We start from the raw sequence: 19811 nt of genomic DNA, 5'->3' as shown, positions 1-19811 counted from the left end.
TTATTATTCCCTTTAATTTATGGTTTATTATTTATTTGTAAAATAAAAGAATAATCGATTACAATTATACATGTGCAAAATGTTAGTCCCTTTATATATTTTTAGGTTTGTTACAATGGGTAACTGGAGATTATTGGGCTGGGCTTGTTAGGTTGGCCCAATCGCTTGAAGGAGGGGACCCTCTGACCAGGTTCGCGTCTGGGAGCCTCCGTCCGACTTTTGTGTGAGAGAGAATGGGGGGTGATACCTGCAAAGACACTCCGATGCCTAAGTCAGCAAGGGTCTAAGCAAGTTTTGGAGAGTATGGAAATTTAGAGATACCTGAAGGGTGTCAGTGTATTTATAGTGGTGAACCCATAACCACCATTGGAGTAGTTCCACCTTTTAAGGAGGATAACTGTCCCTTTATCTTAGGGAAGTTGAGATATGACTCCTAGAAGTGGGTTGAGAGATTTTAGGGGCAGTTACTTATTTGAATAAGTGTTATCTGCCGGCTAACCCTCGTTCCCGACTTCCTTATGGTGGAGCCTGTGTCGAGTCCGACCTCTTGTGAAGAGGTCGGTTGCGTGGGGAGGCCAATCTATGGATTGGGCCTTTTTATCTTATTTGGTCCAGGGCCTTAGTGTTGGGCTAGGGTATGAACAGTACCCCTACTTGAGTCCAAGCTCTTTTGTGAGTTGGGCTCGAGTATATAGCTCGGGATCGTAGCCGACTTGGTGAGGAACCGACGTGATTTTTCAGGAACCGACGTGAGTCAAATTTTCTCAACCGTCGCGTCTAATCAAACTTCGCGTCTCTTCAGAGGTTTTAGCATTTACACGTGGGGAGCAGTTACATTGGTAATGGCACCTCTCTTAAATGGTTACGTCGTTTTACTGTTATGCCCCTAACGTGTTTATAAATACTTTCCCTCTCTTTCCTTGTTTCGTTTCTGAAAATTTTCTTACTTGCACCCTCTGTTCGAAAGAAAAAACTCATTCCTTCTTCGAGTGCTTTGACTGTTCGTCGCCTCTACCTTCTTTGAAAGGTCAGTTCCTTTTTCCTTCTCCTCTTTTACAAATGCTTTTACTTGAATATTTTTCGTTTAGAGGAGCGTTCACTGTAGGCCTAGTGACTCTGTTTGTCTGAGAAACTTACTTTAGGTCCTTTAGAGACCCTATTTTTTATCCTTTTTCCTTTTCTCTTTGTAGGATTTGTCACCCTTTTAGAAAAAGATGTCTTCTTTAGAGTCTCTTTCACTGTGGGTGGATGTTAGAGTCCTTGGAGAGGAACCCCTCGTAGACACCGATTACATCACTGATCTTCGTACTCATCATAAACTTTGTGTTCTCGATGAGGATGAACCTAAGTATGAATTGGTTATCCCGGGTCTCGAAGACCGGGTTTGCTTTGGGAAGGCTGCTGAAACTGACCCTCTTTTTTTTTTTATGTATGACTGTCTGTTTACCCGTTTGGGGGTTCTTCTCCCATTTTCTGGTTTTGAGATATCCGTGTTGTCGCATTGTCGCATTGGTCCCACCCAGCTTCACCCCAATTCTTGGGGTTTCATGAAAATTTACCAACTTGTTAGCCGTGAATTAGATTTTCCGACTTCTTTGAAGATTTTTTTCTTTCTTTTTCATATGATCAAGTCCTTCAGTAGGCAAAATAATAAACAACAGTAGGTGTCTTTCCGAGTCATTCAAGGTCGAAGAGTCTTTACCCTTTTTGATGAATTCTTCCATGACTTCAAAAACTTTTTTTTTAAAGTTCAAGCCGTAGAGGGTCACTACCCCTTTTTTCTGGACCAAAATTTTTCTCTCCATTTTTTCCTGTACTGGTTAGAGGCCTCTCCTGTGGAAAAATATAGCCTAGATGATCTGGACGAGGTAGAGGAGGCTATAGTGGGGTTCTTCCGAGAAGTTTGGGGAAGAGCCCCTTATCTTGATACAAAAAAGTTCCTCCAGGGGTCTCCGATCTTTGTACAGACTTAATTAGGTAGCTTTATTGTTGCTTTTCGATTGTTTCCCGACTTGATTTTACTACATCCGACTTGATTTGTTTTCGAGCTGTCATTTCCAACTTGTAGACTGATTACTTTATGGTTTTTGTAGAAATGGTGAAGAAGAATTCCAGCTCCTCCTATCGAAGAGTCCATGATGCCAAGACGAGATCTCGCGCCAGGGTGAGTGCTGCCAGGGCTGTTGGCACTCTTCCTCCTCCTCCTCCCCCCCTCCTCCTCCTCACAACTTGGAGACCCCCTCCCGACCTATTGTGATATCCTCTTCTGCTTCTTCTCTTCCTTCTCCTCCGCCCTGATCTTCCCCTGAACCAGGAAAGAAGAAGCGCAAGACTTCAGAGTCTGGCTCTTCTTTGGATGGTGAGGCTAAATTTAATGGGTCTCAATTCATTCAGAATCATGTCTATCCTCATACTCGCATAAGTATGGATGATGCTTCCGTTCGAAACCATCTTAATATTCTAGTTCAGGGGAGCATCCGGGCGGCTGGGGTATGTACCAAATTGCTTGATATTTTTGAAAAGACTCCCCTCAGCTCTTTGGGTTCTTCCCAAAAGGTTAAGGAGCTGGAGGGGAGAATTTTTTTGTATCAAGAGGAAGAGAAAAGGCTTAAGAAGGAGGTCGCTGAGTTGAAGGAGGAGAAAGATCGTCTCCAGGAGAGGGAGAAGAGGTTGATGGGCCAGTGCGCCATGGCGGAGGGCCTGAAGGAGAAGGCGGAGCAGACTATATTAGGCTCTTTGGGGAGAACTTGGATTTGAAGAAGGAGTTGGCGGGATGTTGGGAGGATTTTCAGGAGCTGGAGGACTCTGTAGCTGAAGGTTCCGAGGAGGCGTGGCGGATCTTCAAGGAACAGGTTGGAGTTATTGCTCCCGACCTGGATCTTTCCCAACTGGACCCCAACAAGATCATGGTTGATGGGGCCATTGTTTACCCTCCCCGACCTGAGACGGACTCCGACCTGAAGACTCGGGGGCAGAGAATAATAGAATCTCCTCCCCGACCAGAGGATGTTCCGAGTTCTTTGGGGGTTCCCTCTCAGGGTCCCGATCAGCCTGCTCCGTCCTCCCCTGGTGCTGATCTGACTTCTCTCCCTGGTCCTGGTGGTGATGCCCCTTCTCCTGGCAGTGGTGATCTTCCTCCTTCTTAACTGATTGTGGCTATATGGGGCCTGGCCTGTGGGCCCCTTATTTTTTAAACAATTTTATGTTTTGTTTTTTTGTGGTGGTGGTTGGTACTTAACATTTCTTGGCCTTTTGCGGCCGTAAACAAAAATATTTAAAAATACCCTTTTTTAGATAAGGGTTTAGGATATCTTTGTTGCGTGCATACTTTAGGTTTTGAAAAAACCTTTTTTTTATCCTTTTTTTTTGAAAAACCTTTTGTCTTGGCTGGCTGTCCTTTGTCTAAGTTATTTTGAATTTTCTCAAAGACTTGGGACAGCCTCTGCCTTTGGTTTTTTGATGGATTTTCTTATCTCTTTTTGGTATTCCTCGTACTCAATTTTCTTCTATTGAGTTTCCATAACTTAGGTTATTTTTGCGATGCATTTCATTTCTTCTCGGTTTTTACGACTTATAAGTCGAATACTTTCCGAGTTCTTTCATGATCTACTTTTATAACCTCTTTACACCGACTTGTACCTCGTTGTTTTATCCTGACGACCATCTAGGTTGGTTCATGGGATTTTTACATTTTGTCAAGCTTAAGTCGGCGCGTTTCGTAGAAAAAGTGAGAATAACGTAAAAAGGAACTTATAAAGAGATATGGGAAAAATTTATTTGCGAAGGTACTTTTTGCTACTAAGGGTTTTGACAATTTGTTCCCCCTTAGTCCCCACTTTGATGCCTCGTTAAAAATCTCCCTTCAGGAAAACCCTTTCTTTGGGAAAAAATCGTGAAGTTGGAAAAAGAGTACATCAGGGAGCGGAGTTCGCTTTTAATTATAGTACCTTTTCATATTACAAGCATGCCATGACCTAGGTAGCTCGGCGCCGTTTAAGTCGCTCACCTTATAGTAGCCTTTTCCTAAGACCTCACTAATTTTGTATGGTCCTTTCCAATTGGCAGCAAGCTTTCCATCCCCAGATTTGTTGACTCCAATATCGTTTCTAATCAAAACCAAGTCGTCTGGGGTGAAACTTCTTCGAATGACCTTTTTATTATATCTGTTTGTCGTCCTTTGTTTCAACACTGCTTCTCTTATCTGGGCTTGTTCTCGGACTTCAGGGAGTAACTCGAGTTCTTCTTTGTGCCCCTGTATATTTTCAACCTCATCGTAGAAGCTCACCCTTGGACTTTGCTCGCTGATTTCAACTGGTATCATAGCTTCTACACCATAAGCAAGTCGGAAGGGTGTTTCTCCTGTGGCAGACTGAGGTGTAGTCCGATAAGCCCAAAGTACATGTGGGAGTTCTTCAGCCCAGGCTCCCTTTGCATCTTGCAACCTTTTCTTCAACCCTGCCAGTATGACTTTGTTAGCTGCCTCGACTTGCCCATTTGCTTGTGAATGTTCTACCGAGGTGAACTGATGCTTGATCTTCATGCTGGCTACTAGGTTTCTGAAGGTTGAGTCGGTAAACTGAGTGTCATTATCAGTGGTGATGGAGTGAGGTACTCCATACCTTGTGATAATATTTTTGTAGAGAAACTTCCGACTTCTCTGGGCGGTGATGGTGGCCAATGGTTCTGCTTCGATCCACTTTGTGAAGTAGTCTACTCCCACTATTAAGTATTTCACTTGTCCAGGTACTTGGGGAAAGGGTCCCAATAGGTCCAATCCCCATTTTGCAAAAGGCCATGGAGAAGTTATACTTATGAGCTCCTCGGGGGGAGCGACGTGGAAGTTCGCATTTATTTGGCATGGCTGACACTTCTTTACAAACTCGAGCCAGTAGAACCCGGCCCGGATGACTTTCCTAGCTAGGGACCTTGCTCCGAGATGATTTCCGCAGATACCATTGTGGACCTCTTCTAAGACTCCTGTCGTCCTTGAGGTCAGGACGCACTTCAATAATGGTGTTGATATCCCTCTTTTGTAGAGGATATTTTTCACCAAAGTGTAGTTTTGTGCTTCTCTCCGAATTTTCTTGGCTTTTTTTCCTCTTTGGGCAGGATGTCGAATTTTAAGTATTCGATTAAAGGATTCATCCATCCGAGGCCTAATCCGGAGACCTCAAGGACGTCTTGCTTGGCCTCTGTTTTTGCTACAGAGGGTTCTTGGAGAGTTTTTTGGATTAGGCTCCTATTATTCCCCCTGGTTTGGTACTTGCTAGCTTGGAGAGTGCATTTGCTCGGCTATTGAGATCCCAAGTTATATGCTTGACCTCGGTTTCTGCAAAGCGCCTAAGATACTCCAAGGTTTCGTCCAAGTACCTCTTCATGTTGGGGTCTTTAGCCTGATACTCTCCATTTATTTGGGAGGTTATCACTTGAGAGTCGCTGAACACGACTACCTTGGTTGCACCGACTTCTTCTGCCAGCTTTAATCCTGCAATCAAGGCTTCATATTCTGCCTGATTGTTAGAAGCTGGGAATTCAAATTTGAGGAAGACTTCTATCTGCGTTCCCCCTTTGTTGACCAGTATTATGCCTACACCGCTTCCTATTTTGTTTGAGGATCCATCTACATATAACTCCCGTGTAGTGGATTCTTCCTCTTGGTCTCCTGCATATTCTGCTACAAAGTCGGTGAGGCACTGGGCTTTTATTGCCGTCCAAGTTTCGTACTTCAAGTTGAACTCGGATAGCTCTATTGCTGATTGAACCATTCTACCCGCAATATCCGTCTTCTGGAGGATTTGCTTCATGGGCTGGTTCGTTTGAACTCTTATTGTGTGGGTTTAAAAGTAAGGTCGTAACCTCCGAGAGGCTACTATTAAGGCATATGCAAACTTCTCGAGTTTTTGATACCTTAATTCAGGGCCTTATAGAACTTTGCTGGTGAAGTATATAGGATGCTGCCCGACCTCGTCTTCCCGTATTAGAGCTGATGCCACAGATTTGTCTGCTACGGACAAATACAGGACGAGTTCCTCCCTGACTTTAGGTCGGTTCAGGATAGGAGGTTGGCTTAAAAACCTTTTAAACTCATGGAATGCTTCTTCGCACTCAGGTGTCCATTCGAACTGGCATCCTTTTCTTAGTAGAGAGAAGAGTGGTAGGGATCTTAATGCTGATCCCGCTAAGAACCTGGAGAGGGCGGCGAGTCGGCCGTTCAGCTGCTGGACCTCTTTTAAGCAAGTCGGGCTTTTCATTTTTAGGAATGCTTTACACTTGTTGGGATTAGCTTTGATTCCCCTTTGTGTAAGCATGAATCCTAAAAACTTTCCTGCTTCCACCGCAAAGGTGCATTTTGCGGGATTTAGCCTCATCCCGTGCATCCTTATGGTGCTAAAAACTTGCGAAAGGTCAGCTAGGAGGTCAGCCTCATCCTTGGTTTTTACTAGCATGTCATCTACATAGACTTCCATTAATCCCCCAAGGTGAGGCGCAAACACCTTATTCATCAGCCTTTGATATGTGGCTCTAGCGTTCTTCAGCCCAAAGGGCATGACAACATAGCAATAGTTTGCCCTAGGGGTGATGAATGATGTTTTTTCTTGATCCGGCTTATATATCGGGATTTGGTTGTATCCCGAGTATGCATCCATAAGCGACAAGTACTGATACCCGGAGCTGGAGTCTACTAGAGTATCTGAAGGTTGTGGTAGGCTTAGAGAAGGGGGGTTGAATCTATGCTTTCCTTTTAAGTAGCTGTTATTACCCTTTTAAAAAACAAACTTTCAATTCAGGTTCTGTTTGAACTCAGCAGCGGAAATTTATGAGACAATTTATTTTTGTCTCATGAATATCAAAAAATAGAACACAGCAGAGAAGAGAAAAGCTAACACCAGCATGTATCCTGGTTCGGTTGCTTTGTGCTATGCAACCTACGTCCAGTCTCCTCCACAACTATGGAAGAATTTCACTATAGTTAACAGTATTACATACACCAATTTCACAGGATTGACCCAATCCTTTCACACTCAAGTTCTAACCTAACTTGACATTGGCTATGCTAATACCTAACTATTCCTCTTAGTGCTAACCCAACTAAGAAAGGGATACCTCACAGGTACAAGATACAAGACATAAACATACCTAAAGAAATCTGAAAATAACTCTAGGCTTTTCTCTCAAGTGTATCACTCAGCCTTTTTCCACTCATGGCTTTTACTTGAGTTCTCTCAATATGCCTTTTCTCTCAAGAAATTACAGAAAGATAAACATTGAAAAGTAAATTACAATCTGTAAAACATGAAGGAGATTGACTTCATCAGCAGCCTCTTTGCTATGTGTAAAACCAAATTCGCAAACCTCAGCTTGAGTTCTTCAGTATTGGCCAAATGCTTCTTTGAAAGAGAGCATTATCCAAGTAGTGGAACTTCTTTGCAGAGCACTATGCTCACACTCTGGTTTTCTCTCTTTACCTTATGAATGAACAGCAAGCTTCATTTATCTCCTTGTATGTTGCTGGGTTCTTCTTCCAAGGTCAACACCTTGAGCCTTGAGCTTCACCAACCCACAGATTTCCTTTTTCACATTAAACCTTAGAGTAGAAACTTTGCTTCTGACTCCTTCATCTTGACCAAAAGCCACAAAGCAGTAACCATAGAAATCTTCTCATGGTCAACTTGATCTTAGCCATTGAGAAACTACTTGGTCCCCAAGTATCACTTGTGACCGTAGATGTGAAGCAAAATAGGGCAGAGAACAACTTTTCCTTGAATGCCATTTTCGGATATAGCAGAGAGTTGGGAAGAAGAGATGAAACCGAGTTGCATGTATGAGGAAAAGATTTACCTATAACCTAAGCTTGATTTGGTTTGGATTTGTTGAGATGACTTCTGCCTTTCAAGCTTAGTTTCTCTTTCTTGCTTCTTTGGTGACTATCTTGGTGAAGAAGCTCTTTCTCTCTTTCTCTTTCTTACTTTTCTGAGGCTGATTTGACTTGGTCAGAGAGAGATGAATGTTGCACTTTTCAAAGAAAGAAGACTTCAATCTTACAAGAGAAGCTTTGTGGGATGGATACGGGCTTGGATTGGTTTTCCATTAAGCAACCCGTTGGTGTCTTGCCTTGCTTCTTTGAAGAATTTTGCTTGGGATGAATGACTTGGGCTTGTCTTTATTTTCACTTACCATTCAGCCCATTAGCATATTTGATGTTGGGCTGCTGTAACACTTGTTTTTAGCCTGCATCACTTATCAAAAATAATAAAAACTAATTGGGTGATTAGCCCACTAATCAAATGTTTGTCATCATCAATTTTATTAATTAATTTCTTAACTCAACAATCTCCCCCTTGATGACAAACATAATCAAGCAACGATCAAAGGAATTTAAATTTTTAGTAAGGTTAGAAAACTTCCCTTTGATGTTTCTTGCTCTAGTGTTGCTCCCCCTTTATTTTTCAAGATTAGCTCCCCCTGGAATTATGCTTTCTTCTTTATTCCTGTTTTACATTGTACTTAAAGATAACACAATAGAGAGCTATACACAATTATCTTGTCTAAGGAATATCAAACAAACAACACTATATAATCAGCCCAACATTAAGCTAATATCATCATCAGGTGAAATCAAGTATTAATGCAGCAAATAGAAAAAAAATCCCACAATAAATGCTAGTAAAAACATCATCCCTATTGCTTTTACTCCCCTTTTTGTCATCAAGGGTGGACAATAAGCATGAACAACAAGAACATCACTATAAACCCTACAAGAAAGGTTAGTGCACAGTCCAATATTAACTAAACTACCATAAGTGCATTAGTATTCAAAGTTATTACAGTTATCCAGGACATCAAAAGTAGGGTAAACAGTAGCAAAATAAAACAGAGTTTATGAGACAAAAAATGAGCAGCAGCAACAGTTTTTATGAGATAAATCCTAGGCATCAGAACCATTCCCCTCCGAAGCAGCTTCCTCTTCAACATCAGTGGTAATGTCTTCATCATTGTGAAGGTTATCAATGAAGGTCATGAGCACAACCACCCTGTCCCTTGATTTTCTCAGAAAGTTCTCATGCTTGCTAGCTAGCTTCCTTTGTTCCTTGCTCATGGCAATCATGTGATTTGATTGGAAAACAAACTCTTGAGCGACATCCTTGACCACATTCAGCAGAGCAGATTTCTTCCCAGTGGAGATGGAAGTACCCTCGGTGGAAGGAGGAGGAGAGTCATCTGGAATGAACTCTTCATCATCATCATCTAGAACCACTCTCTCAGATCTAATTGGTCCTTTTTGCTGTTTCACTGAACCACCCCCTTTTAGGTGTGAATGTCTGTTTTCATAATCCTCATTTGACAGATCAACACCAAAATTCTCAAATATGCAAGTTAAAAACATGCCATAAGGTAGTGCTTTATCTTTCACACTTCTAACAGAATCAAACATGTATCTAGCCATCAAATAGGCAAAAGAGATTTCTGTTTAGTGATTAGGACATACAAAACAAGTGTGTCCGTGTAAGAGACCCTTTGATATGAACCACTTTGAGGAATCAAGATGTGATTAACAATTCGGTACAACTGAGCACGTTCATATCCTAGGGCTTTGTGAGTGGGTGTGATGCCATCAATTAAGGAAACATGTTCACAAATGTGAGCCAGAGCATCATGGTAAGAGATACCAACACCTTCATCCCATTTCACAGAGGTATAAGCACACGGCCCAACATCAGTGTACTGCAAGGAATCACTGATAGTTTCATTATTCAAGATAATGTCTCTGCCCTTAACATAAGAATACACACTTCCTTCATGGTAAGTCATGTTTGCATAAAATTCTTTGACTAACTGAGGATATACAGGTTTTTTGATTTTGAAAAGGTGATTCCAGTCTAAAAATTTTAAATTTTCAACAAAAGGAAAACCTTTCTTTTTCAAATCAGGTAAATCAGCAAGAAAAGATGGACATAGAGTACGATACTGAATAACTCCCTCATAAAAATCGTGGTTCATGGCAGATTTGAAATGATGGGGGTTAAAGTCTGAGTGAGATGTCATGTAGTGTGATTTGTGAGCAAAAGGATCAATGTCTGGTTCTCTAACAGATTTGAGAGGGCGATGAGGGTTACCTCTTTGTGATCGAACAGGGACAGACCTTGACTTAGGTTTTGCTGTCTCAGGAACAGGTTCTTCAACAGCAGGACGCTTCCCCTTGGATGATCCAGGTTTCGAAGAGCTTGGTTTGGAGGGCGTCGTCTTAGGTGGTGGAGTCGGCTTGGCAGGAGCAGGGTACCTTGGAGTGGTTTTGGTTTGCGCCATGGGAACAGAGCGAGGAGGAGAGGTAAGAGGAGAAGGAGATGGAGTAAAGGTCCGGTCTTGGGAGCGAGTGGAAGGTTTTGAGGGAAGTTTGTAAACTTTTTCATGAGGAGGCCTTTTAGCAATGGTTTTCTTCCTCATTTAGTTAGTTTCAGTCTTTTGAGGGAAGAGAAGCAGTAAAGTGAGTGGGAAGAAACCGAAGAGTGTGAGAAGAAGTTATGGAGGGAAGAGAGAGAGTGTTGGTAACCGTACCCAAAAGTGGATTTCTAAAACCATGCAACTGCATCACCATTTGAAAAGACTTGAAAAGACATGACCTCATAAAAGAAAGATTTGATTTGATTTTAAAAACAAGGAAATTTTTAATTTTAAATTTTCGAAATCCTTAAAATTAAAAATAAATCAAACTGAAAATCTTTTTGGACAAAAATATTAAAAGAACCCTTGAACAAAATTAAACACACAGGCCGACCAAAAAAATTTTTAGCAAAGAATTGTAACATTCATATTTGGGCCTTGAGGTGATATGGATTTAATGAAACACATTTGGACCACTCTTGATTTGAATTTTGAAGTTGGCCCAGATTGAGTTTCACTTGAAACAAGCCCAGAACACACTGACTTGAGGGAAACGTTCATCACCTGCCCAGAATTGTCTCATGCGTGTTTATGAGACAAAAAGCTCCAGCAAATACATCATCATTTTTCAAAATAAAGAATCATAACTTAAAATTCCCAGACAAGTCCTAAGCATGCAGAATCTATCCTCAGCTAATGGTTTTGTGAAAATATCTGCTAATTGCTCCTCTGGTTTAACAAATTGAATACTAATATCTCCCTTTTGGACATGTTCTCTTATTGAGTGAAATTTCACTTCAATATGCTTAGTCCTAGAGTGCAAAACTGGATTTTTAGAAATATTAATGGCACTCATATTATCACACATCAAAGGAATATTTTCAGCATTTAATTTGTAATCAGCAAGCTGTGTTTTTAACCATAAAAGCTGAGAACAACAAGAAGAAGCAGCTATATACTCAGCCTCTGTAGTGGAAAGGGCCACTGTTGGTTGCTTCTTACTTGACCATACATTTAAGGACTTCCAAAGGAAGCAACATAAACCAGAAGTGCTCCTTCTATCAACTCTATCACCAGCAAAATCTGCATCACAATAACCAACTGCAGAAAATCATCAATCTTAGGATACCATAGACCAAAATTAGATGTGTCATGAACATATCTAATGATCCTCTTAACTGCAGAAAGATGTGACTCTTTTGGTTTGGATTGGAACCTAGAACACAATCCAACACTTTGCACAATATCGGGTCTAGAGGAAGTTAAGTACATAAGAGAACCAATCATTCCTCTATACCTAGTCTCATCAACATCTTTCTCAGTTTCTCCCTTATCTAATTTAGAACTAGGATGCATGGGAGTTCCCATGGGTTTGGCATTTTCCATACCAAATTTCTTAACTAATTCCTTGGCATACTTTTCTTGATGAATGAAAATACCTTTTTCAGTTTGTTTAATTTGCAGCCCAAGAAAGAAATTAAGTTCACCCATCATACTCATGTCAAATTCACTTGTCATGAGTTTTCCAAATTCAAAACAAAGGGATTCATTGGCTGATCCAAAAATAATGTCATCAACATATATTTGGACTAGAATAAAAGAATCATTAGAGTTCTTGATGAATAGAGTTGTGTCAGTGGTGTCTCTTTGAAAACCATTTTTCAAAAGAAAAGAGCTAAGTCTCTCATACCAAGCTTTAGGAGCTTGTCTTAAACCATAGAGAGCTTTAGATAATTTGAAAACATGGTCAAAATGCTCTTTATTTTCAAAACCAGGAGGCTGCTCCACATACACCTCTCTATCTATCACACCATTCAAAAATGCACATTTCACATCCATTTGATATAATTTAAAACCACAAAATGCAGCATAAGCTAAGAGAAGTCTTATGGCTTCCATTCGGGCAACATGGGCAAATGATTCATCAAAGTCTATTCCTTCTTCTTGGTCATATCCTTGTGCCACTAGCCTTGCCTTGTTTCTTGCAATGCTACCATCTTCTCCTAACTTGTTCCGAAATATCCACTTGGTGCCGGTCACTTTCTTTCCACTTGGCCTTGGAACCAAAGTCCATACTTGGTTCTTTTCAAACTCAAGAAGCTCATCCTCCATAGCTTTAACCCAAGAAGGGTCACTGAGTGCTTCCTTGACGTTTTGAGGCTCTATTGTGAAAGAAGGGCAATGTTTGATCTTTCATTTGCCTTTCTAGTGGAAGACCTTGTTTGCACTCCATGGGAGACGTCCCCAATGACAAATTTCTCAGGATAATTCTTCAAGAATCTCCATTCACAAGGTCTGGTGGACTTGGAGGCAGATTGAGATACCAAGGGATTTTGGGAGTTGCTGGCTTGAGGATTTCCTTCAGATTCATGAGACAAAATGGAATTGTCTCTCGAATTTTCAGCAGTTGCAGTTTCTGGTTCAGTTTGACCAGAATTTCCTTTTTCATTATTTTGAGTGGTTTCATCTTCCTTTTGAGCTTGATTTCCTGCATCACCATCTTCCAAAATGCTTTGCACCAAGTTAGTATCACAAAATGTAACATGTATGGACTCTTCAATAATTCTAGCATCTTGATGATAAACCCTATATGCTTTACTAGTTGTGGAATATCCTACAAACAAACACTCATAAGCCTTTGGATCAAATTTTCCCAAATTTTCTTTGTTATTTAAAACAAAATATTTGCATCCAAAAATGTGCAAGTAATCTAAGTTTGGTGGGTGGCCTTTCCAAAGTTCATAAGGGGTTTTCTTCAAAAATTTCCTTATGATTGTTCTATTTAAAATGTGGCAAGCTGTGTTAACCGCTTCAGCCCAAAGGAATTTTGGAACATTACTCTCACAAAGCATAGCTCTTGTCATCTCTTGTATGCTTCTATTTCTTCTTTCCACAACACCATTTTGTTGTGGTGTTCTTGGACAAGAGAAGTTGTGAGATATTCCAAATTCCTCACAAAAGGATTCAAACAAATTATTTTCAAATTCAGTTCCATGATCGCTTCTTATAGAAGAGATTTTCAAATCCTTTTCATTTTGAATTTTCTTGCAAAAAGGTTCAAAGACTGAAAATGCTTCATTTTTGTGTGCAAGAAATAAAACCCAACCAAACCTAGTGTAGTCATCCACAATTACTAACCCATAATGTTTACCACCTAGGCTTTGAGTTCTTGTTGGACCAAATAAATCAATGTGTAGCAACTCAAGTGGTCTTTTAGTAGAGATGTCTTCCTTTGGTTTAAAAGAACTTTTTGTTTGTTTTCCCATTTGGCAAGCATCACAAGTGATGTCTTTGTCAAACTTTATCAAAAGAAGACCTCTTACTAATTCTTTCTTTACAAGTTTGTTTATTTGAAACATACTTGCATGGCCCAATCTCTTGTGCCATAACCACTTTTCAGATTCTTTAGAGTGAAGACAAGCTACATTTTGATCCTTTAGTTCATCAAGAGTAAGTCCATACATATTATTGAAACGCTTGGCAACAAACATCACTTCATTTGTCTTTTCATTAACAACACAGCATTCAAGCCTTTTGAAAACAACTAAATATCCTAAATCACACAGCTGACTTATACTCAAAAGATTGTGCTTTAAACCACATACCAAAAATACATCATCAATGAAAGTAGATTGCTCATTACCTACTTTTCCAACAGCAATGATTTTATCTTTACCATCATCTCCAAAGGTCACAAAACCTCCATCGTACTTGTTTAGTTTGATGAAGTAGGTTGACCTTCCAATCATGTGCCTTGAACATCCACTATCCATGTACCACATGTCCTTTTTGTTCTTGGATGCTAGGCAAATCTGCATGAAGAGTTTCAAGTAGCCTTAGGTATCCAAATTGATTTGGATCCTTTGAAGTTAATCCATCTTGGTTTCCCAAGTGCATTGAAATCACAAACAACATTGTAGACTTTGTTTCCTACAACTCTCTTTTCAATGAAGCATTGTTCATATGAGTGACCAACTTTCTTGCAATTAACACAATGATTTTCTGATGTGTGTCGCTGAAACTTAGGTGAGTTAAATTGCTTGAAGTGATTAAATGGTTGAAATTTTCTGGTTTTTGGAGGAGATGCATTTCCTTTAACAAACTAATTTTTGTTATTATTGTTCCTCTTTGCAAAAATGTTTTCACCAGAATTTTTAAAACTCTTTGGATTTTTTGAAAATGAGGTTTTGTTATAGAAAAATGGTTTCTTGAAAGCAGCATCATTTTTTGAAATATAACCCAAGCCTGGCCGGTTTGAACTCAGACCAGTTCTTGGTGAAGGCTCAGTTTCACTTGTGTATGCTTCATCAAATTTTTCTTCACAAGTTGAAACATATCCGATACCTGATTTGCTTGGTATGGATTTGGTATTTGATGAAGAAGCCACAAATTTTATAGAGGAAGTATTAGAAACTGCATCTTCCTTGGCTATGTAGCCTAAACCAGATTTTTCAAACAATGGTCTTTGGCTTGCAAGTAATTTGTCCAAGTTACTAGAACCTTGAGCAAATTTTGCTAAGTCACCATTCAGCCTTTTAATCATATCATTTAATCTTTCATTTTCAGCAATTAACTCATGAGAAGGATCCACAATGTGCTTTTCTTTTAATTTTTCAAGTTCAGATTTTAGAAATCTGTTTTCTTCAATGATGTCTAAAGCACATTCAGTTTCCTTCACCTTTTCTTTTAAAAAATCATTTTTAGCTCTTAACACATCTCTTTCAGATCTGTATTCATTGTATTTATCAAGCAGTTTTGATGTGTTTAAAGTGAGATCATCAATAATAGCATGCAAGTCCTCAATGGTCAAATCATAATAGTTTACCTCGTCAAGATTGTTGTTTCCAGCCATGATTCAGTCTTTGTCATCTCCTTCAGATTCTTCTTCTTCATTTGAGTGATTCTCAAGATCCTCCCAAGCCGCCATGAGTACTCTCTTCCTTTCCTTCTTTCCTTTGTCCTCCTTTTTGAGCTTTGGACAGTTTAGCTTGAAGTATCCAGCCTCCTTGCAGTGATGGCACGTCACTTTGCTCAAGTCAATCTTGTGCTCCTTTGAACTTGAACCTTTGTATTTGCCCTTGTTCTTCATCATCCTTCTAAATCTCCTAGCAAAAAACAAAAGCTCGTCATCTGAAATACCATCACTAGACTCACTCTCTTTTGGTTCTATTTGTGACTTGAGGGCTATTCCCTTTTTCTTTGAGTCTGTGTTTGTGTGTGTGGCTTCATAGGCAAGGAGTTTTCCTCTCAGCTCATCATAGGTTATGGGACTTAGGTTGTTACTTTCGGTTAGGATAGTGGCAGTGGTTTCCCATTCTTTTGTGAGGCTTCTAAGGAATTTTCTCACCAAGGTTTGTTCTGCATAGTTTGTACCCATATCATCAAGGTTGTTGATTATGATTGAGAATCTCTCAAACGCTTCATCAATGCTTTCTCCATCCTTCATGCTAAACATCTCATACTCTTTTCGCAGCATATCAATCCTCGTTTCTTTGACTTGTTTAGTGCCTTCGTGTGTAACCTGGAGTTTTTCCCAGATTTCTTTGGCTGTCTTGCATCTAGACACCTTCCGGTACTCTTCAAAGCTGATAGCACAGTGAAAAGGTTGATTGCTTTGGCATTCAGCTCTATCTTCTTCTTATCATCTTCATTCCATTCAGCTTCTTCTTTTGGAGTCACCACTCTATCAGCACTTGTTTTTGTTGGGATCTTGGGACCGCTCACAACAATCTTCCATATGTTGTAGTCAATGGATTGGATAAAAATCCTTATCCTTTCTTTCCAGTAGGAGTAGTTCTTCCCGTTGAAGAAAGGTGGCCGGTAGTTTGACTGGCTTTCAGTGAGGGTGTAGGCAATTGTAGTTGTGCCCAAGTTGTTCGCCATTGGATCTTTGCTCCAAGCGGTTAAGCTTGATTCTTGAGACCTTATCTCTTGATACCAATTGAAGGTTGTGGTAGGCTTAGAGAAGGGGGGTTGAATCTATGCCTTCCTTTTAAGTAGTTGTTATTACCCTTTTTCTAGGATTTTTTAAAGTTTTCTAGGGTTTTTCAAGGGTTTTCGAGGGTTTTTTAGGGTTTTTCTAGGATTTTCTAGGGTTTTCTATGCTTTTCTAGGATTTTCTAGGGTTTTTCTAGTATTTTCTAGGGTTTTCTATGGATTTATAGGGTTTTCTATGGTTTTCTTAGGGTTTTCTAGGGTTTTCAAGAGTTTTTAGGGTTTTCTATGGTTTTCGAGGGTTTTTTTAGGATTTTCTACGGTTTTCTAGAGTTTTTCTTGAGTTTTCTAGGATTTTCAAGAATTTTCTTGAATTTTTTAGGGTTTTCTAGTGATTTATGGGGGTTTTTTAGGTTTTTCTAGAAATTTTCTTGTGTTTTTTTATGGTTTTCTACGATTTTCTAAGATTTTCGAGGGATTTTCTAGGGTTTTCTGGGTTTTCTTTGGATTTATAGTGTTTTCTATGGTTTTCTTAGGGTTTTTAGGTTTTTCTAGTGTTTTCAAGAATTTTCTAGGGGTTTTAGGGTTTTCTAGGGTTTTGTAGGATTTTCTATGATTTTCTAGGGTTTTTCTAGGGTTTTCGAGGGTTTTTAGGGTTTTTCTAGTATTTTCTAGGGTTTTCAAGGGTTTTTTAGGATTTTCTATGATTTTCAAGGGTTTTCTAGGATTTTCTAGGGTTTTCTTGAGTTTTCTTGGGTTTTCTAGGGATTTCTGAGGGTATTCTAGGGTTTTCTAGGTTTTTCTAGGAGTTTTCTAGAGTTTTCTAGGATTTTCTAGGATTCTCTATGGATTTATAGGGTTTTCTATGGTTTTTTTAGGGTTTTCTATGGTTTTCGAGGGTTTTTTTAGGATTTTCTAGGATTTTCTAGGGTTTTCTGGGGTTTTTCTGGGATTTTCTAGGGTTTTCTAGGGTTTTCTAAGAGTTTTCTAGGGATTTCTAGGATTTTTCTAGGGTTTTCAAGGATTTTCAAGGGTTTTCTAGAATTTTCTTAGGTTTTCTAGCGTTTTCTAGGGATTTCTGAGGTTTTTCTAGGTTTTTCTAGGAGTTTTCTAAGATTTTCTAGGGTTTTCTAGGGATTTCTAAGGGTTTTCTAGGGATTTCTAGGATTTTCTAGGATTTTTCTAGGTTTTTCTAGGGTTTTCTAGCATTTTCTAGGACTTTCGAGGGTTTTTCTAGGGTTTTCTAGGGTTTTTAAAAGTTTTCTAGGGTTTTTCAAGAGTTTTCGAGGGTTTTTTAGGGTTTTTCTAGAATTTTCTAGGGTTTTCTAGGATTTTCTAGGGTTTTCGAGGGGTTTTCTAAGGATTTCTATGGTTTTCTAGGGTTTTCTAGGTTTTTCTAAGGTTTTTCTAGGGTTTTCGATGTTTTTTAAGGTTTTTCTAGTATTTTCTAGGATTTTCAAAAGTTTTTTAGGGTTTTCTATGGTTTTCGAGAGTTTTTCTAGTTTTCTAGGATTTTCTACGCTTTTCTAGGATTTTCTAGGATTTTTCTAAGGTTTCTAGGATTTTCTATGGATTTATAGGGTTTTCTATGGTTTTCTAGGATTTTCAAGAGTTTTTTAGGGTTTTCTATGGTTTTCGAGGGTTTTTCTAGGATTTTCTAGGGTTTCTAGAATTTTTCTTGGGTTTTCTAGGATTATTAAGAATTTTCTTTGATTTTCTTGGATTTTTTAGGGTTTTCTAGTGATTTCTGAGGGTTTTTTAGGTTTTTCTAGGAGTTTTTTTGTGTGTTTCTACGATTTTTTAGGATTTTCGAGGGTTTTTTTAGGGTTTTCTATGGATTTATAGGGTTTTCTATAGTTTTCTAGGGTTTTTCTAGGGTTTTTCTAGGGTTTTCTAGGGTTTTCTAGGATTTTCTTTGGCTTTCTAGGGTTTTCTAGGGATTTCTAGAATTTTTCTAGGGTTTTCAAGGATTTTTCTTGTGTGTTTCTACGATTTTTTAGGATTTTCGAGGGTTTTTCTAGGGTTTTCTATGGATTTATAGGGTTTTCTATAGTTTTTTAGGGTTTTTCTAGGGTTTTTCTAGGGTTTTCTAGGGATTTCTAGGATTTTTCTAGGGTTTTCTAGGGTTTTCTAGGGTTTTTCTAGGGTTTTCTAGGGTTTTCTAGGGTTTTTCTGGGATTTTCTAGGGTTTTCTAGGGTTTTCTTTGGCTTTTTAGGGTTTTCTAGGGATTTCTAAGGGTTTTCTAGGGATTTATAAGATTTTTCTAGGGTTTTCTAGGATTTTCTTGGGTTTTCTAGCGTTTTCTAGGGATTTCTGAGGGTTTTCTAGGTTTTTCTATGAGTTTTCTAGGGTTTTCTAGGGTTTTGTAGGGTTTTTTATGGTTTTCTACGTTTTTCTAGGATTTTTTAGGGATTTTCTAGGTTTTTCTAGGGTTTTCTAGCATTTTCTAGGATTTTCGAGGGTTTTTCTAGGGTTTTCTAGGGTTTTTTAAAGTTTTTTAGGGTTTTTCAAGGGTTTTCGAGGGTTTTTTAGGGTTTTTCTAGGATTTTCTAGGGTTTTCTAGGATTTTCTAGGGTTTTCGAGGGTTTTTCTAGGGATTTCTAGGGTTTTCTAGGTTTTTCTAAGAGTTTTCTAGAGTTTTCTAGGGTTTTCTATGGTTTTCTACGATTTTCTAGGGTTTTTCTAGGGTTTTCTATGGATTTATAGAGTTTTCTATGGTTTTCTTAAGGTTTTCTATGGTTTTCGAAGGTTTTTCTAGGATTTTCTAGGGTTTTCTAGGGTTTTCTGGGGTTTTTCTGAGATTTTCTAGGATTTTCTAGGGTTTTCTTTGGTTTCCTAGGATTTTCTAGAGATTTCTAAGGATTTTATAAGGATTTCTAGGATTTTTCTAGGGTTTTCAAGGATTTTCAAGGGTTTTCTTGGATTTTCTTGAGTTTTCTAGCGTTTTCTATGGATTCTTGAGGGTTTACTAGGTTTTTCTAGGAGTTTTCTAGGATTTTCTAGGGTTTTGTAGGGTTTTTTATGGTTTTCTACGATTTTCTAGGATTTTCTAGGATTTTTCTAGGTTTTTCAAGGGTTTTCTAGGATTTTCTAGGGTTTTCGAGGGATTTTCTAGGGTTTTCTAGGGTTTTTTAAAGTTTTCTAGGTTTTTCTAGGGTTTTCGAGGATTTTTTTAGTATTTTCTAGGATTTTCGAGAGTTTTTTAGTGTTTTCTATAGTTTTCGAGGGTTTTTCTAGGATTTTCTAAGGTTTTCTAGGATTTTTCTTGGGTTTTCTAGGATTTTCAATGGTTTTCGAAGATTTTATTGGGTTTTTTAGGGTTTTCTAGGGATTTCTGAGGGTTTTCTAGGAGTTTTCTAGTATTTTCTAGGGTTTTCTATGCTTTTCTAGGATTTTCTAGGGTTTTTCTAGTATTTTCTAGGGTTTTCTATGGATTTATAGGGTTTTTTATGGTTTTCTTAGGGTTTTCTAGGGTTTTCAAGAGTTTTTAGGGTTT

The 19811-nt window shown here is 38.9% G+C and overlaps 1 pseudogene; it reads right to left on the bottom strand.

Moving 5' to 3' along the window:
* Window positions 1-8926: 8926 nt before the first annotated feature.
* LOC148550102 (uncharacterized) lies at window positions 8927-10443 on the bottom strand (annotated as a pseudogene).
* Between the last annotated feature and the right edge of the window lie 9368 nt (window positions 10444-19811).

The sequence above is a fragment of the Arachis ipaensis genome, chromosome B7 (genome assembly GCF_059453495.1).
Source record: "Arachis ipaensis isolate K30076 ecotype BB chromosome B7, ASM5945349v1, whole genome shotgun sequence".
NCBI lineage: Eukaryota > Viridiplantae > Streptophyta > Magnoliopsida > Fabales > Fabaceae > Arachis > Arachis ipaensis.
This window is presented reverse-complemented; position numbering and strand designations above follow the sequence as displayed.